The 26,077-nt window shown below is 44.1% G+C and overlaps 3 non-coding genes across 3 annotated transcripts; 1 reads left to right on the top strand and 2 right to left on the bottom strand.

Annotated features, from left to right (window-relative positions):
• Window positions 1–2,891: 2,891 nt before the first annotated feature.
• On the bottom strand, window positions 2,892–2,965 carry TRNAS-ACU (transfer RNA serine (anticodon ACU)). Its single transcript has one exon. It is a non-coding gene; the product is annotated as a tRNA-Ser (tRNA).
• Window positions 2,966–4,046: 1,081 nt separating this feature from the next.
• Window positions 4,047–4,120, bottom strand: TRNAS-ACU (transfer RNA serine (anticodon ACU)). The gene has a single exon. It is a non-coding gene; the product is annotated as a tRNA-Ser (tRNA).
• A 15,016-nt stretch (window positions 4,121–19,136) lies between these two features.
• LOC134951163 (U1 spliceosomal RNA) lies at window positions 19,137–19,303 on the top strand. Its single transcript, XR_010183955.1, has one exon. It is a non-coding gene; the product is annotated as a U1 spliceosomal RNA (small nuclear RNA).
• The last annotated feature ends 6,774 nt before the right edge of the window (window positions 19,304–26,077 follow it).

The raw sequence follows: 26,077 nt of genomic DNA, 5'->3' as shown, positions 1-26,077 counted from the left end.
ATTTCAATGATGCATTGGGGCAACGATTTTGTGAGAAACATCTTCACCCTTAAATAAAGATTTTCTTAATTCCTTACCTGTGTGCTAATTAGATATCACCTTGTTTTCACATTAAACAGACTTCTACATGAGAAAGCAGCAAGGATGCAGTGGCGTTAATGTTTCCTGGTGTCAACCTGTATTATTTCAGTAGACATTGAAATGAGGATGCATCTTGCTGCCTTTCCAATGAAGCAAGTTTAATTTAGTAATAGGTGAAAAACCATCCTTACAAAGGTGTTCATCAGAGACTTGGCTTTGTGGACACTTTTCAGAGAACATATTTGTTAGCATAAAAATAAAGCCAGAAAATGAAGAGCTGTTTAATCACTCAATTGGATTTTTTTGCCAGCATATTTCTTTTTCTCTGCAACCCACTGCTAAATTGTGCTTCCTAGCTGTTTTTATAAAATCACTGAATCAAATCTAACTCTGATTACATCAGAGAAGGCCAGGTACCCTACACCATAAGAGGGGATTTGAAATTTTGACTTGTCTACTTAAAGATCACCAAAATCTGATAACAAGGTCAATTACGTCCCTGGGTGGGATTGAACCACCAACCTTTTGGTTTATAGCCGTACACACTAACTGATTGCGCCACAGAGACACTTTGCAAAAGTACATACTGACAAAGGCTAATAAGCATTCATCTAAAACGTTTCCTAGAAAAACTTTAAAAAGTCAATAATCTGGAGAGTTTTTGTAAGATGTTTCTTCCATCCACCAACGAAGAAACACATTGGTACTTTCCCATGATGAGTGAGTGCTTCAGGATCTCTTGCACTTACATGTGCAGCAGAGTACTGCAATGGAAGCATGCTGGGCCCATAACCCAGAGGTAGGCAGATTAAAACTATCCTCTGCTATATGCATTTTTTTTGTTAATTAAAGTAATCCAAAACTGGGATTGATATTTTTGCTCTTTTATTTTTCATTAAAGTACAATAACTTTTACCATTTTAATTTGTTTTAATAGTATATTGAAAGTATTGTTTTCTTTTAAAAATCCACTTAATTTTCTTTACCCTATTATTAAAAGGGTAATTGACAAAAACAAACTACATTGTCACCAGAAGAGCAATACAAAATGTACAAGTGATATATTAAAATCATCTTTCCAGCTTGAATTTCAATGATGCATTGGGGCAACGATTTTGTGAGAAACATTTTCACCCTTAAATAAAGATTTTCTTAATTCCTTACCTGTGTGCTAATTAGATATCACCTTGTTTTCACATTAAACAGACTTCCACGTGGCGTTAATGTTTCCTGGTGTCAACCTGTATTATTTCAGTAGACATTAAAAAGAGGATGCATCTTGCTGCCTTTCCAATGAAGCAAGTTTAATATAGTAATAGGTGAAAAACCATCCTTACAAAGGTGTTAATCAGAGACTTGGCTTTGTGGACACTTTTCAGAGAACAAATTTGTTAGCATAAAAATAAAGCCAGAAAATGAAGAGCTGTTTAATCACTCAATTGGATTTTTTTGCCAGCATATTTCTTTTTCTCTGTAACCCACTGCTAAATTGTGCTTCCTAGCTGTTTTTATAAAATCACTGAATCAAATCTAACTCTGATTACATCAGAGAAGGCCAGGTACCCTACACCATAAGAGGGGGGTTGAAATTTTGACTTGTCTACTTAAAGATCACCAAAATCTGATAACAAGGTCAATTACTTCCCTGGGTGGGATTGAACCACCAACCTTTTGGTTTATAGCCATACACACTAACTGATTGCGCCACAGAGACACTTTGCAAAAGTACATACTGACAAAGGCTAATAAGCATTCATCTAAAACGTTTCCTAGAAAAACTTTAAAAAGTCAATAATCTGGAGAGTTTTTGTAAGATGTTTCTTCCATCAACCAACGAAGAAACACATTGGTACTTTCCCATGATGAGTGAGTGCTTCAGGATCTATTGCACTTACATGTGCAGCAGAGTACAGCAATGGAAGCATGCTGGGCACATAACCCAGAGGTAGGCAGATTGAAACTATCCTCTGCTATATGCATTTTTTTTTGTTAATTAAAGTAATCCAAAACTGGGATTGATATGTTGGCTCTTTTATTTTTACTTACAGTACAATAACTTTTACCATTTTAATTTGTTTTAATAGTATATTGACAGTATTGTTTTCTTTCAAAAATCCACTTAATTTTCTTTACCCTATTATTAAAATGGTAATTGACAAAAACAAACTACATTGTCACCAGAAGAGCAATACAAAATGTACAAGTGATATATTAAAATCATCTTTCCAGCTTGAATTTCAATGATGCATTGGGGCAACGATTTTGTGAGAAACATTTTCACCCTTAAATAAAGATTTTCTTAATTCCTTACCTGTGTGCTAATTAGATATCACCTTGTTTTCACATTAAACAGACTTCCACATGAGAAAGCAGCAAGGATGCAGTGGCGTTAATGTTTCCTGGTGTCAACCTGTATTATTTCAGTAGACATTGAAATGAGGATGCATCTTGCTGCCTTTCCAATGAAGCAAGTTTAATTTAGTAATAGGTGAAAAACCATCCCTACAAAGGTGTTAATCAGAGACTTGGCTTTGTGGACACTTTTCAGAGAACAAATTTGTTAGCATAAAAATAAAGCCAGAAAATGAAGAGCTGTTTAATCACTTAATTGGATTTTTTTTGCCAGCATATTTCTTTTTCTCTGCAACCCACTGCAAAATTGTGCAGCCTAGCTGTTTTTATAAAATCAGTGAATCAAATCTAACTCTGATTACATCAGAGAAGGCCAGGTACCCAACACCATAACAGGGGGTTTGAAATTTTGACTTGTCTACTTAAAGATCACCAAAATCTGATAACAAGGTCAATTACGTCCCTGGGTGGGATTGAACCACCAACCTTTTGGTTAGTAGCCAGACACACTAACCGATTGCGCCACAGAGACACTTTGTAAAAAGTGCGTACTGACAAAGGCTAATAAGCATACATCTAGAACGTTTCCTAGAAAAACTTTAAAAAGTCAATAATCTGGAGAGTTTTTGTAAGATGTTTCTTCCATCAACCAACGAAGAAACACATTGGTACTTTCCCATGATGAGTGAGTGCTTCAGGATCTCTTGCACTTACATGTGCAGCAGAGTACTGCAATGGAAGCATGCTGGGCCCATAACCCAGAGGTAGGCAGATTGAAACTATCTTTTGCTATATGCACTTTTTTTGTTAATTTAAGTAATCAAAACTGGGATTGATATTTTTGCTCTTTTATTTTTACTTACAGTACAATAACTTTTACCATTTTAATTTGTTTTAATAGTATATTGACAGTATAGTTTTCTTTAAAAAATCCACTTAATTTTCTTTACCCTATTATTAAAAGGGTAATTGACAAAAACACCAGAAGAGCAATACAAAATGTACAAGTGATATATTAAAATCATCTTTCCAGCTTGAATTTCAATGATGCATTGGGGCAACGATTTTGCGAGAAACATCTTCACCCTTAAATAAAGATTTTCTTAATTCCTTACCTATGTGCTAATTAGATATCACCTTGTTTTCACATTAAACAGACTTCTACATGAGAAAGCAGCAAGGATGCAGTGGCATTAATGTTTCCTGGTGTCAACCTGTATTATTTCAGTAGACATTGAAATGAGGATGCATCTTGCTGCCTTTCCAATGAAGCAAGTTTAATTTAGTTATAGGTGAAAAACCATCCCTACAAAGGTGTTAATCAGAGACTTGGCTTTGTGGACACTTTTTAGAGAACAAATTTGTTAGCATAAAAATAAAGGCAGAAAATGAAGAGCTGTTTAATCACTCAATTGGATTTTTCTGCCAGCATATTTTTTTTCTCTGCAACCCATTGCTAAATTGTGCTTCCTAGCTGTTTTTTATAAAATCACTGAATCAAATCTAACTCTGATTACATCAGAGAAGGCCAGGTACCCTACACCATAAGAGGGGGTTTGACATTTTGACTTGTCTACTTAAATATCACCAAAACCCAATCACAAGGTCAATTATGTCCCTGGGTGGGATTGAACCACCAACCTTTTGGTTAGTAGCCAGACACACTAACCGATTGCGCCACAGAGACACTTTGCAAAAGTCCATACTGACAAAGGCTAATAAGCATACATCTAGAACGTTTCCTAGAAAAACTTTAAAAAGTCAATAATCTGGAGAGTTTTTGTAAGAATTTTCTTAAATCAACCAACGAAGAAACACATTGGTACTTTCCCATGATGAGTGAGTGCTTCAGGATCTCTTGCACTTACATGTGCAGCAGAGTACTGCAATGGAAGCATGCTGGGCCCATTACCCAGAGGTAGGCAAATTGAAACTATCCTCTGCTATATGCATTTTTTTTGTTAATTAAAGTAATCCAAAACTGGGATTGATATGTTAGCTATTTTATGTTTACTTAAAGTACAATAACTTTTACCATTTTAATTTGTTTTAATAGTATATTGACAGTATTGTTTTCTTTCAAAAATCCACTTAATTTTCTTTACCCTATTATTAAAATGGTAATTGACAAAAACAAACTACATTGTCACCAGAAGAGCAATACAAAATGTACAAGTGATATATTAAAATCATCTTTCCAGCTTGAATTTCAATGATGCATTGGGGCAACGATTTTGTGAGAAACATCTTCACCCTTAAATAAAGATTTTCTTAATTCCTTACCTGTGTGCTAATTAGATATCACCTTGTTTTCACATTAAACAGACTTCCACATGAGAAAGCAGCAAGGATGCATTGGCGTTAATGTTTCCTGGTGTCAACCTGTATTATTTCAGTAGACATTGAAATGAGGATGCATCTTGCTGCCTTTCCAATGAAGCAAGTTTAATTTAGTAAGAGGTGAAAAACCATCCTTACAAAGGTGTTCATCAGAGACTTGGCTTTGTGGACACTTTTCAGAGAACAAATTTGTTAGCATAAAAATAAAGCCAGAAAATGAAGAGCTGTTTAATCACTCAATTGGATTTTTTTGCCAGCATATTTCTTTTTCTCTGCAACCCACTGCTAAATTGTGCTTCCTAGCTGTTTTTATAAAATCACTGAATCAAATCTAACTCTGATTACATCAGAGAAGGCCAGGTACCCTACACCATAAGAGGGGATTTGAAATTTTGACTTGTCTACTTAAAGATCACCACAATCTGATCACAAGGTCAATTACGTCCCTGGGTGGGATTGAACCACCAACGTTTTGGTTTATAGCTGTACACACTAACTGATTGCACCACAGAGACACTTTGCGATAGTACATACTGACAAAGGCTAATAAGCATTCATCTAAAACGTTTCCTAGAAAAACTTTAAAAATTCAATAATCTGGAGAGTTTATGTAAGATGTTTCTTCCATCAACAAACGAAGAAACACATTGGTACTTTCCCATGATGAGTGAGTGCTTCAGGATCTACTGCACTTACATGTGCAGCAGAGTACAGCAATGGAAGCATGCTGGGCACATAACCCAGAGGTAGGCAGATTGAAACTATCCTCTGCTATATGCATTTTTTTTTGTTAATTAAAGTAATCCAAAACTGGGATTGATATGTTGGCTCTTTTATTTTTACTTACAGTACAATAACTTTTACCATTTTAATTTGTTTTAATAGTATATTGACAGTATTGTTTTCTTTCAAAAATCCACTTAATTTTCTTTACCCTATTATTAAAATGGTAATTGACAAAAACAAACTACATTGTCACCAGAAGAGCAATACATAATGTACAAGTGATATATTAAAATCATCTTTCCAGCTTGAATTTCAATGATGCATTGGGGCAACGATTTTGTGAGAAACATTTTCACCCTTAAATAAAGATTTTCTTAATTCCTTACCTGTGTGCTAATTAGATATCACCTTGTTTTCACATTAAACAGACTTCCACATGAGAAAGCAGCAAGGATGCAGTGGCGTTAATGTTTCCTGGTGTCAACCTGTATTATTTCAGTAGACATTGAAATGAGGATGCATCTTGCTGCCTTTCCAATGAAGCAAGTTTAATTTAGTAATAGGTTAAAAACCATCCTTACAAAGGTGTTAATCAGAGACTTAGCTTTGTGGACACTTTTCAGAGAACAAATTTGTTAGCATAAAAATAAAGCTAGAAAATTAAGAGCTGTTTAATCACTCAATTGGATTTTTTTTGCCAGCATATTTCTTTTTCTCTGCAACCCACTGCTAAAATGTGCTTCCTAGCTGTTTTTATAAAATCACTGAATCAAATCTAACTCTGATTACATCAGAGAAGGCCAGGTACCCTACACCATAACAGGGGGTTTGAAATTTTGACTTGTCTACTTAAAGATCACCAAAATCTGATAACAAGGTCAATTACGTCCCTGGTTGGGATTGAACCACTAACCTTTTGGTTAGTAGCCGGACACACTAACCGATTGCGCCACAGAGACACTTTGCAAAAAGTACATACTGACAAAGTCTAATAAGCATACATCTAGAACGTTTCCTAGAAAAACTTTAAAAAGTCAATAATCTGGAGAGTTTTTGTAAGATGTTTCTTACATCAACCAATGAAGAAACACATTGGTACTTTCCCATGATGAGTGAGTGCTTCAGGATCTCTTGCACTTACATGTGCAGCAGAGTACTGCAATGGAAGCATGCTGGGCCCATAACCCAGAGGTAGGCAGATTGAAACTATCCTTTGATATATGCATTTTTTTTGTTAATTTAAGTTATCAAAACTGGGATTGATATTTTTGCTCTTTTATTTTTACTTAAAGTACAATAACTTTTACCATTTTAATTTGTTTTAATAGTATATTGACAGTATTGTTTTCTTTAAAAAATCCACTTAATTTTCTTTACCCTATTATTAAAAGGGTAATTGACAAAAACAAACTACATTGTCACCAGAAGAGCAATACAAAATGTACAAGTGATATATTAAAATCATCTTTCCAGCTTGAATTTCAATGATGCATTGGGGCAACGATTTTGTGAGAAACATCTTCACCCTTAAATAAAGATTTTCTTAATTCCTTACCTGTGTGCTAATTAGATATCACCTTGTTTTCACATTAAACAGACTTCTACATGAGAAAGCAGCAAGGATGCAGTGGCGTTAATGTTTCCTGGTGTCAACCTGTATTATTTCAGTAGACATTGAAATGAGGATGCATCTTGCTGCCTTTCCAATGAAGCAAGTTTAATTTAGTAATAGGTGAAAAACCATCCCTACAAAGGTGTTAATCAGAGACTTGGCTTTGTGGACACTTTTCAGAGAACAAATTTGTTAGCATAAAAATAAAGCCAGAAAATGAAGAGCTGTTTAATCACTCAATTGGATTTTTTTTGCCAGCATATTTCTTTTTCTCTGCAACCCACTGCTAAATTGTGCTTCCTAGCTGTTTTTATTAAATCACTGAATCAAATCTAACTCTGATTACATCAGAAAAGGCCAGGTACCCTACACCATAACAGGGGGTTTGAAATTTTGACTTGTCTACTTAAAGATCACCAAAATCTGATAACATGGTCAATTACATCCCTGGGTGGGATTGAACCACCAACCTTTTGGTTAGTAGCCGGACACACTAACCGATTGCGCCACAGAGACACTTCGCGAAAAGTACATACTGACAAAGGCTAATAAGCATACATCTAAAACTTTTCCTAGAAAAACTTTAAAAAGTCAATAATCTGGAGAGTTTTTTTAAGATGTTTCTTCCATCAACCAACGAAGAAACACATTGGTACTTTCCCATGATGAGTGAGTGCTTTAGGATCTCTTGCACTTACATGTGCAGCAGAGTACTGCAATGGAAGCATGCTGGGCCCATTACCCAGAGGTAGGCAGATTGAAACTATCCTCTGCTATATGCATTTTTTTTGTTAATTAAAGTAATCCAAAACTGGGATTGATATGTTAGCTCTTTTATGTTTTCTTAAAGTACAATAACTTTTACCATTTTAATTTGTTTTAATAGTATATTGACAGTATTGTTTTCTTTCAAAAATCTACTTAATTTTTTTTACCCTATTATTAAAATGGTAATTGACAAAAACAAACTACATTTGCTTGGGAGAAAAATGCAAAGGTACAAGACAGCTTTTCCTTGCCAATATCTCTCTTTTGCAAAGAGCTACGCATTGGAAAATTCAGGGCTATACCGTGTAGATGAAGCACTAACAGGAGGCTTTAACATTTTCATTCTAGTGTCCTTCGTTTGGGAGAAAAATCCAATGGTACAAGACAGCTTTTCCTTGCCAATATCTCTCTTTTGCAAAGAGCTGCGCATTGGAAAATTCAGGGCTATGCCGTGTAGATGATGGCCTAACAGGAGGCTTTAAAATTTTCTTTCTAGTGTCCTTCGTTTGGGAGAAAAATGCAAAGGTACAAGACACCTTTTCCTTGCCAATATCTCTCTTTTGCAAAGAGCTGCGCATTGGAAAATTCAGGGCTATGCCGTGTAGATGATGGCCTAACAGGAGGCTTTAAAATTCCAAACGAAGGACACTAGAAAGAAAATTTTAAAGCCTCCTGTTAGGCCATCATCTACACGGCATAGCCCTGAATTTTCCAATGCGCAGCTCTTTGCGATTACAATCCAACATGAATCAGGCTCTATTACCTATCACAATGCACTGCAGGTAGTACAAAATGGGGTTAATATAGGAGAAAAACCCCCAGAGCTGTGCTCCTTAACTGTCCCTGGTGGCTAGTGGAGCTGCTGCCCAGTAATCAGTGTCCACGCCAGTGCGCACACGGCCCGCCCCCTACAGCCACGCTGGATCTCGGTATAGTGTGGGCACAGAAGCCCCTTACCTCCCTTTCATCAGCGGCCTCGTGATCCCGGAGGGCGGTGTGTGTGTGACTGACCTTAGGAAGAAACCGGAGCCTCCACTGCAGTGACCCAGCAACCAGGGCACGGGAGTATACTGCGCCGCTGGGAGTGATGGAGCTGCAGTAAAGATGTCTATTAGACCTTGCCTGCTGCAGCCCTTGTAGATTCTTATAAAAAAAGTTCTTCTTTTCTTGTCAAAATTAATAGCTAAGAATAGGCTGCCTGAGGCAGCCCCCTGTTAAGTGGCCTGCTACTGAAGGCACCAACTACAAACTGAGCTCCCTGTTCATGGAAGCGAGGTTATAGAGCAGGGGGCGCTGAGCATCTTGGGAACAGTCAAAAACTTTTAGCCTGTTGGTGCCTCAGATCAAGATCCTACTCTACACCCCAATGTGAATCCTTGTGGAGTCCAGTGTACCCCACAGAAGAAATGAATGTGTCACACCCATTGGCAGCAACATTAGAATAGCTGCTGATGGGCACAATTGAGAAAGGAAGGGGGGAAAACATTTGAATCCAGCACATATGTGTAATTTGAATATGTAATTTGTACCTTCCTACTTTAAAATGTAATGGATGAACCTCACCCTGTGAGAACTATCTTTATGATCAAGAGATCTCATATGCAAGATAAGTATGTGTTGGCAGAGGCGCTCACTGGGCAGAGATGCTGATCGCATCTCTGGCATGTGCCGGTGCACTGCGGCACCAGCACACACACACACTTCAGACCTGATCTCCTGTTGTGTGAATATGCACAGCAGAGATCAGGTCTGAATTAGGCCCTATATACAGCTGTCAGTAAGGCAGGGATCTGCTGCTGCCAGTGAGGCAGGGATCTGCTGCTGCCAGTGAGGCAGGGATCTGCTGCTGCCAGTGAGGCAGGGATGTGCTGCTGTCAGTGAAGCAGTGATCTGCTGCTGTCAGTGAGGCAGTGATCTGCTGCTGTCAGTAAGGCAGGGATGTGCTGCTATAAGTGAGGCAGGGATGTGCTGCTGTCAGTGAAGCAGGGATGTGCTGCTGTCAGCAAGGCAGTGATCTGCTGCCCACTATCTCCCTATCACCCCTGCCTGAGTCACACACTTTCCCTGTCACCCCTGCCCCAGTTACCCGCTATCTCCCAGTCGCCGCTGCCTCAGTTAACCACTATACCTGCGACCCCTGCCTCAGTCACCCACTATACCAGTCACCCCTGCTTTAGTCACCCACTATCTCTGTCACCCCGGCCTCAGTCACCCACTATCTCCCACTCATACATGCTTCAGTCACCCACTATCTCCCAGTCATCCCTGCCTCAGTCACCTACTGACACCAGTGCAGACATTTCTGCTGCGGACTCTCCACTCTCCAGCGTGAACGTCCTGACGACTGAGGAAATCCGCTTCCCAGTTGAGGACTCCGGGAATGAACACTGCCGATATTGCTGGCAGATGACGTTCTACCCAACTGAGGATTTTTGATACTTCCAGCTTTGCTATGCAATTTCGAGTGCCGCCTTGATGATTTGTGTACACTACCGTGGTGGCGTTGTCCGATTGTACTTGAACAGGCCTGTTCTGTACTAGAGGCAGGGCCAGTGTCAATGAATTGAACACTGCCTGCAATTCCAGAATGTTTATCGGGAGGAGAGATTCCTCCCTGGTCCACCGATGGTGAAGGGTCGTCATCACGGCCATGACCTTGGTGAATTTCCGAGGTGCCGTGGCCAAACCAGAAGGCAGGACCTGAAATCCAAAAACTAACCAGGCACAACACTGCTTAGCTTCCAACATCAGATGAGATTGGACATATCCAGTGTGATGCGGCTGTAGATGATTTTTGCTGTTTCTAACTTCTACTTCTAACTACTGGTACATCAATGAATAAGTTTCAAAATAGAATGCATCAAGAGAACGGTGTTGGTAGTATAAAACTACCTACAGCACCTGGTATTCCCAGGTGGTCTCACATCCAAGAACATACCAGGCCTAAAATCAGGTGATATTGGGCATATACAGTGTGGTGTGGCTGTAGATGAGCTTAGTGGTTTCTGTTAGAGTTCTTCTACTTCTAACTACTCGTACATAAATGAGTAAGCGGACGATTTATTAAACCTGGTGAAATGATAATTTGCATGGTGATAAAGTACCAGCCAATCAGCTCCTAATTGCCATGTCACAGGCTGGGTTTGAAAAATGACAGTTAGGAGCTGACTGGCTGGTACTTTATCACCTTGCACTTTATCAGTTCACCAGGCTTAATAGATCTGCCCCAATGTTTCAAAATGGAATGCATCAAGAGAACGGTGTTAGTATTGTAAAAATACACACAGCTCCTGGTATTTCCTGGTGGTCTCCCATCCAAGTACTAAAACCAGGACCAACACTGCTCAGCTTCCATGATCAGGAGAGATTGGGCAAATCCAGTGTGCTGTGGCTGTAGATGAGCTGGTGGTTTTTATTACAGCTCTTCTACTTCTAACTTCTGGTACATAAAAGAATACATGTAAAAATTAAATGTACCAAGAAAATGGTGTTGGTAGTTTAAAAACACCTAAAGAATCTGATACTACCAAGCAGTCTCCCATCCATGTATTAACAAAGTCCAATACTGCTTTGCTTCAAAAATCAAATGAGATTGGGCATATCCAGTGTGGTGTGGCTTTAGATAAGCTTTGTGGTTTCTGTTAGAGCTCTTCTACTTCTAACTACTGGTACATTAATGAATATGTATAAGGTTGTAGTTTATCCAATATGCCTTTACTACCTTACCTTTCAACCCCCCCTCCCCTCTTCTCCTTATAGCTTCCTTAGTTCTCTCCTCCTCATGTGTGCGTTATTTGTTTTCTCATACGTCCTAGATGATGCTGGGGTCACATTAAGAACCTTGGGGTATAGACTGGATCCGCAGGAGACATGGGCACTTTAAGACTTTCAAAGGGTGTGAACTGTCTCCTCCCTCTATGCCCCTCCTCCAGACTCCAGTTTTAGTATTGTGCGCAGTGATACTGGATGCACTACAGGGGAGCTCTACTGAGTTTCTCTGAAAAGACTTGTTAGTTTTTTTTATTCTCAGGGAGGCTGCTGGCAACAGTCTCCCTGCTTCGTGGGACTTAGGGGAGAGAAGTATGACCAACTTCTAGTGAGTTCAATAGCTCTGCTTCAGGCTGACAGGACACCATTAGCTCCTGAGGGTGCTGATCGCTGGGTACGCCTAGATGCACACTCCCGCAGCCTGCCGTCACCCCCTTACAGAGCCAGAAGACAGGTGAGTAGCAGAAGAACAGAAGACTTCTTCTCCAGTGATGGCATTCTGAGGTACCGAGCAGCGAGCGGAACGCTGCGCGCCATGCTCCCACACAAACACAGGCACTGCAGGGTGCAGGGCACAGGGGGGGGGGGGCACCCTGGGCAGCATAAATTCCTCACAAAAGGCTGGAAAAAGTGGACATTAGTGCCTGGGCACTGTCCTTACCCCGCTAGCGTAATTAATTATTTCTGAGCAGGACAGATACGCGCCATTACAGTAGCGGGGCTTCTTCCTCACCTCACCAGAACATCTTTAGAGCATTACAAGTCTATCACTATAGAGTTTATTATTTCCCAGACTGTGTACTTTTGGCGCTGGATTGTGAGCTGAAAAATCCTCTGTGTCCCTCTGACAGATTTACTGACGGTCTGTCCCCCATAAGGCGATGTGTCTGTGGGTACTTGGTACATGTGTGTCAACATGTCGATGGCTGAATGTTTTTCCCAAGAGGAAACTATATTAGGAATGCAGACATATGATGGTGGCCCTGTTGGCACCACCAATAACTGACTGGGTAAAAGTTTCAGTAATATCAGAGTAAGGTTGGATAAATCTGTGTCCCAGACACAGACGTAGAGAATAGATGTGATGTTCTTGGCTATGTTTCTTTTCCCTCAGGCCCCGCGGGGTCGCAAAAATGTTATTTTGCCCAGTTACTACACACTGATACTGACACGGATACTGATTCCTATGTCGACCATAATGTTTCCTGATTAGATCCAATATTGGCAAGGAGCATTCAGTACATGATTGTGGATATTAAGGACATATTAAAATCACTGAAGACCCTGCTGTTCCTGAGAAAGGGGTCTATATGTATGTATATATAGATATATAATGAAAGCTGATGTAACGTTCCTCCATCTCTGTTTGAGAAAGTCTGGGCCAGCTCGACAAGATGGTTTCAAATCCCCAAAAGGATTCTGGTTGTTTATTCATTTCCCGCCGCGGACAGAATAAAGTGGGAGTCACCCCCTGTTCTGCACGGGGCCCTGTCACAAATCCAGCAGATCGTATGCAGGAAGCTACATTATTTCTAGTTATGTAACCAAGGGTACATTACTTAGACCTGCCATTACATGTGCATGGGTGAGTAGTAGTATTCAAGAATTGGTCGAATACCTTGTCATCCGATATAGATACCTTGGAGAGATGGGATACTCCTTACGTTGTATCATATCAAGGACACTGCAGCATACTTACGTGAGACTGCAAGGGATATAGGACTCTTGAGTTCACGGGCCAATTTCATGGCAGTCTCGGATAGGAGGGCATTGTGGATTCACCAAGAGAATGCTGATGCTGACTCCAAGAAGAAAGGGAGTCCCTTCCCTATGAAGGTGAAGCGTTGTTTGGTGACTGCCTAGTTAATTTGATCTCGGCAGCTCCCGCAGGTAAGTCAACCTTCTTGCCCTATGTTCCCTCCCAACGGATGAAGACGCATCATTATCTGATGCAGTCATTTCGGCCCAATAGATATGCAAGAAGTTAAGATTCCCCTTTCTTTGCAGGTAGAGGAAGGAGAAGAGGGAAGAGGTCTGCATCCTCTTCAAGATCGCAGGAGCAGAGATCATCCTCTGCTTCTGCCAAATCCACCGCATGACGCTGGGGCTCTCTTGAAGGAGCCCGCACCAGTGGGGGCACGTCTAAAACTCTTCAGTCAGTTCTGGATTCATTCGGACATGGACTCGTGTGTTTTACAAATAGTGTCCCAAGGGTACAAACTGGGGTTTCAAGACGTTCCCCCTCACCGATTGTTCAAATCGGCTTTAGTCAGCAGGGAGAAGGTTTTTATTCAAGCCTCTTCGTGGTCCCTAAGCCGGACAGCTCAGTCAGACCAATCTGAAATCTGAAATCCCTCAATTTCTACGTAAGGAAATTAAATTTCAAGATGGAATCTCTCAGTGCAGTGATCTCCAGTCCGGAGGAAGGAGATTTCATGGTTTTGGTAGACATAAAGGATGCCTACTTACATGTTCCCATTTAGCCTCTGCATCAAGCTACCTGAGGTTTGCAATTCAGTATTGCCATTACCAATTTCAGACATTGCCGTTTGGTCTGTCCACGGCTCTGAGGATTTTCACCAGGGTGATCGCAAGCAAGGAGTAACAATTATCCCGTACTTGGATGATCTTTTGATAAAGGCGAAATCCAGGGACCAGTTAGTGCAAAACATTGCACTCTCCCTGACAGTTCTTCAACAACATAGTTGGCTCCTAAACTTGCCAAAATCGCAGTTGGTCCCAATGACGCGGTTGTTGTTTTTGGGAGTGATACTGGACACAGAAGAGGTTTTCTTCCAGTGGAAAGGCTCTGGAGATCCAGAGTCTGGTCAAACAAATTCTGAAACCAGCAAGAGTGTTAATCCATCAATGCATTTGGTTGCTGGGTAAGATGGTTGCGGCCTACGAGCCCATTCAGTTTGGCTGGTTCCATGCCAGAGTGTTCCAGTGGGACCTGTTGGACAAGTGGTCCGGATCCCACCTACACACGCACCGGAGGATAATCCTGTCTTCCAAGACCAGAATCTCACTCCATTGGTGGCTGCACAGTTCTCACCTCCTAGAGGGGCAAAGGTTCGGGATCCAGGACTGGATCCTAGGGACCATGGATGCAACCCTCCGAGGCTGGGGAGCAGTCACACAGGGGGAAAACGTCCAAGGAAGATGGTCAAGTCGGGAAAGTTGTCTCCACATAAATGTTCTGGAGTTAAGGGCCATTTAATAACTGCAGACACAGTACGCACTGGGACGGGTGCCCAGCATCCTCTACGGAATAAGAGAAAAGGATTTACCTGTAGGTATTAAAATCCTATTTTCTCTAACGTCCTAGAGGATGCTGGGGACTCCGTAAGGACCATGGGGATAGACGGCTCCGCAGGAGACATGGGCACTTTAAGAAAGACTTTAGTTCTGGGTGTGCACTGGCTCCTCCCTCTATGCCCCTCCTCCATACCTCAGTTTGATACTGTGCCCAGTGGAGACTGGGTGCTTTTCAGGAGCTCTCCTGAGCTTTCTGACAGAAAGTATTTTGTTAGGTTTTTAATTTTCAGGGAGCACTGCTGGCAACAGACTCCCTGCATCGAGGGACTGAGGGGAGAGAAGCAGCCCTACTCTCCGAGTTGCAAGGTCCTGCTTCTTAAGCTACTGGACACCATTAGCTCCAAAGGGATTAGCTCCAAAGGGATTGGTACGCAGGATCTCACCCTCGCCGTCCGTCCCAGAGCCGCGCCGCCGTCCCCCTCGCAGAGCCGGAAGATAGAAGCCGGGTGAGTATGAGAAGAAAAGAAGACTTCAGAGGCGGCAGAGGACTTCATGATCTTCATTGAGGTAACGCACAGCACTGCAGCTGTGCGCCATTGCTCCCATACACCTCACATACTCCGGTCACTGTAAGGGTGCAGGGCGCAGGGGGGGCGCCCTGGGCTGCAATATAAACCTCTTTTTGGCAGAAATATAACATATATACAGCTGGGCACTGTATATATGTATGAGCCCCCGCCAATTGTACAGTTTAAGCAGGACAGAAGCCCGCCGCCGAGGGGTCGGGGCTTCTCCCTCAGCACTCACCAACGCCATTTTTTCTCCACAGCACCGCTGAGAGGAAGCTCCCCGGACTCTCCCCTGCTTATACCACGGTAGACAAGAGGGTTGAAAAGAGAGGGGGGGGGGCACATAATTTGGCGCAAATTACTTACAGCAGCGCTACTGTGCAAACATTAAGTTACTGTGCTATTCCTGGGTTATATAGCGCTGGGGTATGTGCTGGCATACTCTCTCTCTGTCTCTCCAAAGGGCAGAGCCGGCCATAGGCATAGGCAAACTAGGCAATTGCCTAGGGCATTTGATATGCCTAGGGGCATCAGCAACTTCTGCTGATTAAAATGATATGCGGCATGCCTATATTCTGTGTGTAGCATTTCATATGCAGATACAGCCACAGTCTCACACAGTATATAGGCGTGCTGCATATCATTTTAATCGGCAGAAGCTGCGTGTGCATCCTAACAACATAGCAATGCAAATAAGATGCATTTTAATAAAAAAAAGGTGCCCCAACGTTAGCATTGAGGCAAGATTTATGAGGACACATCTGTATCCAAGCAGAGGCAGAGGTCACAGTGTTAGTGGCAGTGTGAGTGCTGTGTGCATGTGAGTGGGTTGATTGTGCAGTAGTGTTCGGAATATGAGTAAGGAGCATTATGTGTGTCATGTAAAAATGCATTAATAATGTGCAACATATGGGTAAGGGGCACTATGTGTGTCATTATGTGTATAAGGGCATTAATAATGTGCGGCATATGTGTAAGGGACATTGGTGGTCATTTCGAGTTGTTCGCTCGGTAATTTTCTTCGCATCGCAGCGATTTTCCGCTAATTGCGCATGCGCAAGGGTGGTCATTCCGAGTTGTTCGCTCGGTAATTTTCTTCGCATCGCAGCGATTTTCCGCTAATTGCGCATGCGCAATGTTCGCTCTGCGACTGCGCAAAGTAAATTTGCTATGCAGTTAGGTATTTTACTCACGGCATTACGAGGTTTTTTCTTTGTTCTGCTGATCGTAGTGTGATTGACAGGAAGTGGGTGTTTCTGGGCGGAAACTGGCCGTTTTATGGGTGTGTGTGAAAAAACGCTGCCGTTTCTGGGTAAAACGCGGGAGTGTCTGAAGAAACGGGGGAGTGTCTGGGCGAACGCTGGGTGTGTTTGTGATGTCAAACCAGGAACGAAACTGACTGAACTGATCACAGTTGTCGAGTAAGTCTGGAGCTACTCAGAAACTGCTAAGAAGTGTCTATTCGCAATTCTGCTAATCTTTCGTTCGCAATTTTGATAAGCTAAGATTCACTCCCAGTAGGCGGCGGCTTAACGTGTGCAATGCTGCTAAAAGCAGCTTGCGAGCTAACAACTCGGAATGAGGGCCATTATGTGTAAAAGGGCATTAATAAAGGTTGTCATAATGTGTAAGACGCATTATGTTTATAAGGACATTAGTGATGTGTCTCATATGTGTAAGGGGCATTACTGTGTGGAATTATGTGTATAAATGCATTACTAATGTGTGGCATTATGTGTATAAGGTGCTCTAATATGTAGCGTTGCGTATAGAAAGGGCATTTACTGTGTCGTCTAATGTGAATAAAGAGCAATAGGGTGTGGTGTAATGTAAATAAGGAGCAATTCAGTGTGATGTAATGTGAATAAGGAGCACTACTGTGAGAAGTAACGTTTATAAGGTAAAGTAATACTACTGTGGGATGTAATGTGAATTATGGACACTATCGCGTGATCAAATGTGAATAAAATTGCAGTACTGTGTGGCGGAATTTTAATTGGGGGTACTATTGTGAGGACATGCCCATTGCCAGCAAAAACACACCCCTTTTTGGACTGTGCGCCAAATGTGCGAACTGTTCCTGTTTAAAATATAGGGGGTACAAACACCAAAATAAGTACTGTTATGGGTGAGGGTTGATGGTGCTGGGAAAGAGGTGCAAGGTCAGAGGCGGAACCAGCGGTGGTGCTAGGGGGCACCAGGCAAAATCTTGCCTAGGGCATCATATTGGTTAGGGCCAGCTCTGCCAAAGGGCCTTGTGGGGGAAATGTCTTCAGTAAAAGCATTCCCTGTGTGTGTGGTGTGTCGGTACGCGTGTGTCGACATGTCTGAGGAAGAAGGCTATATTAGAGAGGAGCGGGAGCAAATGAATGTGGTGTCTCCGCCGACACCTGATTGGATGGATATGTGGAATGTTTTAAATGCTAGTGTAAACTCATTGCACAAAAGATTAGACAAGGCTGAAGCTTTGGGACAGTCAGGGTCTCAACCCATGCCTGATCCTATGTCGCAGGGACTGTCAGGGTCTCATAAGTGCCCACTATCCAGATTGTTGACACAGATACCGACACGGATTCTGACTCCAGTGTCGATTACGATGATGCAAAGTTACAGCCAAAATTGGCAAAATACATTTGATATATGATTATGGCAATAAAAGATGTTTTGCACATCACAGAGGAGCCCCCTATCCCTGACAAGAGGGTACATATGTACAAGGGAAAGAAGCCTGAGGTAACCTTTTCCCCTCACACGAGCTGAACGAGTTATGTGAAAAAGCTTGGGAATCTCCTGCAGATTTCCAAAAGGATTCTTATGGCGTATCCTTTCCCATCAACGGATAGGTTACGATGGGAATCCTCCCCTTGGGTGGACAAAGCATTAACACGCTTATCCAAGAAGTTAGCCCTCCCGTCCCAGGATATGGCTACCCTCAAAGAGTCTGCTGACCGCAAACAGGAGATTACCCTGAAGTCCATTTATACACATTCAGGTACCTTACTCAGACCGGCAATTGCGTCAGCCTGGGTGTGTATGTGTAGTGCTGTAGCGGCATGGACGGATACTCTAGATAAGGATACTATTTTATTGCCCCTGGGGCATATAAGAGATGCTGTCCTATATATGTGTGTATGCAAACTACAGGTGGTGCTGCATGGCTCACACCCTTTTACTTGTCTTGTAGAGCAACTCTGGAGCTGTTACTGGGTCCAGCTGCTGCAAGAAATCAGCTTGAATGCTTCAGGGGCTGGGGCATGGCCAACATGAGCCCCACACTGATGGGGGTGTATAAAGCGATCTAGGGGTCATCCAAGCGCAACCCCACAAAGGCCGCCATGCCCTGCGTGACCATTTTCTCTTTTCATATGCAGACGAGGGTTGCAGCCAACTATACCCATTGCTTGGATGACATCACCATATGCGAATCCATCTGCTGCAGGCCTTCCCCCAGGAATGCTTGCACTAGTTGTTGCATTTGGTTTGTTGTTTGGGGGGTGCTTCAGTATTAGGCAGCCTTCTGCCCTCACACATTCGTCTGAAAATGTGTTCTCCCTGCAGTTGTTGTCCCCAGATGAGAGTTCCCTTGTGCTGCCTCAGTTGAATCTCCTTTACTTGACGGAGGTGTGCCTGAGCAGCGGCCCTCCCCAGCCCTATCTCAAATCATACTTATTTTGCTTAGGTGATACCATGGTCATGAAGATTGTTTTCCCAGGGTGAGGTTCATTCATTGCATTCTGGGTATGCTGACCTCTGTGATTTCCCCAAATGTGGGAATCTCGACTGCATAATTTGTGGTAGGGGGGGGGGACTGCATTTGTGCTTTCCCCTGGTTGGCTCTGGTATAATTTAGATCTCATTGTCTCAGGTCTCTCTCCCGCCTAGCTTGCTGTCTGTTTCCACTTCTCTTTTCTTGAGCCCCTCCCTTCTATGCCCTTGCGCACTATCCTGACTTCTCCCGTCTGCTTACTTTGTGCCTTCCAACGCACAATGCGAACTACAGGTGGTGTTGCAGGGCCCACACCCTTTTATTTGCATTACAGAGCAGCTCTGGAGCTGTTACAGTGCCCAGCTGCTGCAAGAAATCAGCTTGAATGCTTCAGGGGCTGGGGCATGGCCAACATGAGCCCCACACCAAAGGAGGGTGGGGGGTGTTCAATGCGAACTAGGGGTCATCCAAGTGCCCCTTTTCTCTTTTCATATGCAGATGAGGGTTCCAGCCAACTTTGGCCCACTGCTTGGATGACATCACCGTATGCAAATCCGTCTGCTGCAGACCTTTCCCCAGGAATGCTTGTACTAGTTGTTGCATATGGTTTGATGTTTGAGGGTGCTTCAGTATTAGGCAGCCTTCCGCCCTCTCATTTTCATCTGAAAAGATGTGGTCTCCCTGCAGTTGTTGTCCCCAGACAAGAGTTCCCTTGTGCTTCCTCAGTTGAATCTCCTTAACTTGACGGGGGTGTGCTCGAGCAGCCGCCCTCCACAGCCCTATCCCAACACATGCTTTTCTTGCGTATGAGATCTCTTGATCATGAAGATAGTTCTCACAGGGTGAGGTTCATCCATTACATTTTAAAGTAGGAAGGTACAAATTACATATTCAAATTACATATATGTGCTGGATTCAAATGTTTTCCCCCCTTCCTTTCTCAATTGTGTCCATCAGCAGCTATTCTAATGTTGCTGCCAATGGGTGTGACACATTCATTTCTTCTGTGGGGTACACTGGACTCCACAAGGATTCACATTGGGGTGTAGAGTAGGATCTTGATCTGAGGCACCAACAGGCTCAAAGCTTTTGACTGTTCCCAAGATGCTCAGCGTCCCCTGCTCTATAACCTCGCTTCCATGAACAGGGAGCTCAGTTTGTAGTTGGTGCCTTCAGTAGCAGGCCACTTAACAGGGGGCTGCCTCAGGCAGCCTATTCTTAGCTATTAATTTTGACAAGAAAAGAAGAACTTTTTTTATAAGAATCTACAAGGGCTGCAGCAGGTTAGGTCTAATAGACATCTTTACTGCAGCTCCATCACTCCCAGCGGCGCAGTATACTTCCGTGCCCTGGTTGCTGGGTCACTGCAGCGGAGGCTCCGGTTTCTTCCTAAGGTCAGTCACACACACACCGCCCTCCGGGATCACGAGGCCGCTGATGAAAGGGAGGTAAGGGACTTCTGTGCCCACACTATACCGTGATCCAGCGTGGCTGTAGGGGGTGGGCCATGTGCGCACTGGCGTGGACACTGATTACTGGGCAGCCGCTCCACTAGCCACCAGGGACAGTTAAGGAGCACAGCTCTGGGGGGGTTTTCTCTTATATTAACCCCATTTTGTACTACCCGCAGTGCATTGTGATAGGTAATAGAGCCTGATTCAGGTTGGATTGCAATCGCAATAAGCAATCCAACTGCAAAAATTGCTAAGAGCATACGCATGCGCCTGCATTTTCTGCGGCACCCCGCAGATAATGCGATCGCTTCTGACTGTCAATCGGTGCTGGGGGGAAGGGGCAGCAACAATCCATTTCCAAGTCGGAGATGGAGCGGTGCATGGGCAGGGCTACAAAATGGGGTCGGCAACGGAGAAACAGGAGGCGTGGTCAGAGCTGCTGCATGACATCACATGCAGCAGCTGCGATCACAAAAATGGTGGCGGCTTCCTGCGCACACATACAGTCTGCACCAACAGGAGGCTAACCCATTTTTTATGATCACGCTGAACTGCACTGAGACTGCAATTTCAGCGTGGTCAAGAAGGGAGGCGGCATGCTGGGTGGCCCCAGCATGCGAACCAAAGTAACTAAGTAAGTTACAGAATTTGCAATCCTTACTGAATTAGGCCCATTGATTACAAAATGTATTTGTAAATATTTGAAGTTTTTCTTCAGGGACTAACACAAAAGATGCTTGGGGCTACTAACACATGGGTAAGCCACGTAAAGCTTCCCATGGGTCAGTGGCATCACAACGGGGTTGCGGCCCACACCCGAGTGTCACCCGCCAAGGGGGGTGACACCAAAGTGCCGGCTCCTCTTCAGTGACAGAATATGGGTGTTTCACTGTAACATTACGTGCAACACCCAGTTTCTGTCACTGTGCAGGAGCCAGCACCACTCACACACTAGTCCCCGGGTGCAGCACTCAACCCCCGGGATACCCGGAGCAACAAAATGGAGATTCAGGAAAACAGGCCACACCCCTACCTATGAGACCATGCCTCCTTTTTACCATTGCGCTGCTTATCTGCGCGCACTGCATTACAATCTCCCTCGCTGCCTCTCTGGGTGTCACCAATGATAGTGACACCTTTGCCATGCTTGTAGCAGCTGGTCCTAAGATCTACACCTCCAGCCCTGAGTGTTTGCCCTTGTGACTTGTTGATCATCATAGCGAAGCAGATTCTTACAGAAAACTGCAGGGGCTTAGATTGAAAAGAAAAACATTGACGAACCCATCATTTCAGCAACAGGGTCTGCCACACGGCTGACTGAAATGACTGGTTGGTTTGGGTCCCCACCAAAAAAGAAGCAATCAATCTCTCCTTGCACAAACTGGCTCTACAGAGGCAAGATGTCCACCTCATCATCCTCCGATTCCTCACCCCTTTCACTGTGTACATCGCCCCCCTCACATATTATTAATTCGTCCCCACTGGAATCCACCATCTCAGATCCCTGTGTACTTTCTGGAGGCAATTGCTGGTAAATGTCTCCACGGAGGAATTGATTATAATTCATTTTGATGATCATCATCTTCTCCACATTTTCTGGAAGTAACCTCGTACGCCGATTGCTGACAAGGTGAGCGGCTGCACTAAACACTCTTTTGGAGTACACACTGGAGGGAGGGCAACTTAGGTAGAATAAAGCCAGTTTGTGCAAGGGCCTCCAAATTGCCTCTTTTTCCTGCCAGTATACATACGGACTGTCTGACGTGCCTACCTGGATGCGGTCACTCATATAATCCTCCACCATTCTTTCAAAGGTGACAGAATCATATGTAGTGACAGTAGACGACATGTCAGTAATCGTTGCCAGGTCCTTCAGTCCGGACCAGATGTCAGCACTCACTCCAAACTGCCCTGCATCACCGCCAGCGGGTGGGCTCGGAATTCTTAGCCTTTTCCTTGCACCCCCAGTTGCGGGAGAATGTGAAGGAGGAGCTGTTGACGGGTCACGTTCCGCTTGACTTGACAATTTTCTCACCAGCAGGTCTTTGAACCTCTGCAGACTTGTGTCTGCCGGAAAGAGAGATACAATGTAGGTTTTAAATCTAGGATCGAGCACGGTGGCCGAAATGTATTGCTCTGATTTCAACAGATTGAATCCTGGTTAAGCGAATTAAGGGCTCCATCCACAAGTCCCACATGCCTAGCGGAATCGCTCTGTTTTAGCTCCTCCTTCAATGTCTCCAGCTTCTTCTGCAAAAGCCTGGCAGTGTCTGAACTGACTTCACGTGTGGCAAGTTCAAAGGGTTGCAGAACCTTACACAACGTTGAAATCATTCTCCACTGCGCTTGAGTCAGGTGCATTCCCCCTCCTTTGTCTATATCGTGGGTAGATGTATAGGCTTGAATGGCCTTTTGCTGCTCCTCCATCCTCTGAAGCATATAGAGGGTTGAATTCCACCTCGTTACCACCTCTTGCGTCAGAGGATGGCAGGGCAGGTGCAGGAATGTTTGGTGGTGCTCCAGTCTTCGGCACGCGGTGGCTGAATGCAGAAAGTGGCCCGCAATTCTTCGGGCCTCCGACAGCATCTCTTGCACGCCCCTGTCGTTTTTTTAAATAATTCTGCACCACCAAATTCAATGTATGTGCAAAACATGGGACGTGCTGGAATTTGCCCAGATGTAATGCACGCACAATATTGGTGGCATTGTCCGATGTCACAAATCCCCAGGAGAGTCCAATTGGGGTAAGCCATTCTGCGATGATGTTCCTCAGTTTCCGTAAGAGGTAGTCAGCTGTGTGCCTCTTATGGAAAGCGGTGATACAAAGCGTAGTCTGCCTAGGAACGAGTTGGCATTTGCGAGATGCTGCTACTGGTGCCGCCGCTGCTGTTCTTGCTGCGGGAGGCAATACATCTACCCAGTGGGCTGTCACAGTCATATAGTCCTGAGTCTGCCCTGCTCCACTTAACCACGGACATGTGGACTAGTGGACCTTGGGTACAACTGCATTTTTTAGGACACTGGTGACTCTTTTTCTGAGGTCTGTGTACATTTTCGGTATCGCCTGCCTAGAGAAATGGAACCTAGATGGCATTTGGTACCGGGGACACAGTACCTCAATCAAGTCTCTAGTTGCCTCTGAATTAACGATGGATACCGGAACCACGTTTCTCACCACCCAGGCTGACAAGACCTGAGTTATCCGCTTTGCAGCAGGATGACTGCTGTGATATTTCATCTTCCTCGCAAAGGACTGTTGGACAGTCAATTGCCTACTGGAAGTAGTACAAGTGGTCTTCCGACTTCCCCTCTGGGATGACGATCGACTCCCAGCAGCAACAACAGCAGCGCCAGCAGCAGTAGGCGTTACACTCAAGGATGCATCGGAGGAATCCCAGGCAGGAGAGGACTCGTCAGACTTGCCAGTGACATGGCCTGCAGGACTATTGGCTTTCCTGTCTAAGGAGGAAATTGACACTGAGGGAGTTGGTGGTGTGGTTTGCAGGAGCTTGGTTACAAGAGGAAGGGATTTAGTGGTCAGTGGACTGCTTCCGCTGTCATCCAAAGTTTTTGAACTTGTCACTGACTTATGATTAATGCGCTGCAGGTGACGTATAAGGGAGGATGTTCTGAGGTGGTTAACGTCCTTACCCCTACTTATTACAGCTTGACAAAGGCAACACACGGCTTGACACCTGTTGTCCGCATTTGTGTACAGGATGCATACCTTCATGTCCCCATTTATCCATCTCATCAGGCGTACCTCAGATTTGCGGTACAGGATTGTCATTGCCAATTTCAGACGTTGCTGTTTGGTCTCTCCACGGCCCAGAGAATTTTCACCAAGGTAATGGCGGAAATGATGGTTCTCCTGCGTAAGCAAGGTGTCACAATTATCCCGTACTTGAGCGATCTCATAAAAGCGAGATCAAGAGAGCAGTTGCTGAACAGCGTATCACTTTCACTGAAAGTGTTACAGCAACACGGCTGGATTTTCAATATCCCAAAGTCGCAGTTGGTTTCTACGACTCGTCTGTCTTTCTTGGGCATGATTCTGGACACAGACCAGAAGAGAGTTTATCTCCCGATAGGAAAGGCCCAGGAACTCATGACTCTTGTCAGGAACCTATTGAAACCAAAACTTGTGTCAGTGCATCACTGCACTCGAGTCCTGGGAAAGATGGTGGCATCATACGAAGCCATTCCATTCGGCAGGTTCCATGCGAGGACTTTCCAATGGGACCTACTGGACAAGTGGTCTGGGTCACATTTGCAGATGCATTGGTTGATCACCCTGTCCCCCAGGGTCAGGGTATCACTCCTGTGGTGGCTGCAGAGTGCTCACCTTCTCGAGTGACGCAGATTCGGCATTCAGGACTGGATCCTGGTGACCACAGAGGCAAGCCTCCAAGGTTGGGGAGCAGTCACACAGGGAAGAAATATCCAAGGTCTTTGGTCAAGTCAAGAGACTTGTCTTCACATCAACATCCTGAAACTAGGGGCCATATACAATGCCCTACGTCAAGCGGAGACCTTACTTCGCGACCAACCGGTTCTGATCCAGTCAGACAACGTCACCGCAGTGGCTCATGTAAACCGCCAAGGCGGCACAAGGAGCAGAGTGGCGATGGCACAAGCCACCAGAATTCTTCGCTGGGTGGAGAATCACGCAAGCGCACTGTCAGCAGTGTTCATTCTGGGAGTGGACAACTGGGAAGCAGACTTCCTCAGCAGACACGACCTACATCCGGGAGAGTGGGGACTTCATCAGGAAGTCTTTGCACAGATTACAAGTCGGTGGGAACTGCCACAGATAGACATGATGGCGTCCCGGCTCAACAAAAAGCTACAGAGGTATTGCGCAAGGTCAAGAGACCCTCAGGCAGTAGCTGTAGACACCCTAGTGACACCGTGGGTGTTCCGGCCGGTCTATGTATTTCCTCCTCTTCCTCTCATACCCAAGGTGTTAAGGATAATAAGACAAAGAGGAGTGAGAACAATCCTCATTGTTCCAGATTGGCCACGGAGGACCTGGTATCCGGATCTGCAGGAAATGCTCACAGAAGATCCGTGGCCTCTTCCTCTAAGACAGGACCTGTTGCATCAGGGGCCCTGTCTGTTCCAAGACTTACCGCGGCTGCGTTTGACGGCATGGCGGTTGAATGCCGGATCCTAGCAGTGAAAGGCATTCCGGTTGAGGTCATCCCTACGCTGATAAAGGCTAGGAAGGATGTAACGTCAAAACATTACACCGTATATGGTGAAATTATGTTTCTTGGTGTGAGGCCAGGAATGCTCCTACGGAAGAATTCCATCTGGGCCGTTTCCTTCACTTCCTACAAACTGGAGTGAATTTGGGCCTAAAATTAGGCTCTATTAAGGTCCAGATTTCGGCCTTATCCATTTTCTTTCAAAAAGAATTGGTTTCTCTTCCAGAAGTTCA

The sequence above is a fragment of the Pseudophryne corroboree genome, chromosome 8 (assembly GCF_028390025.1).
Source record: "Pseudophryne corroboree isolate aPseCor3 chromosome 8, aPseCor3.hap2, whole genome shotgun sequence".
NCBI classification, from domain to species: domain Eukaryota; kingdom Metazoa; phylum Chordata; class Amphibia; order Anura; family Myobatrachidae; genus Pseudophryne; species Pseudophryne corroboree.
The sequence above is the reverse complement of the archived record's forward strand: the minus strand, read 5'-3'. Positions and strand labels throughout refer to the sequence as shown.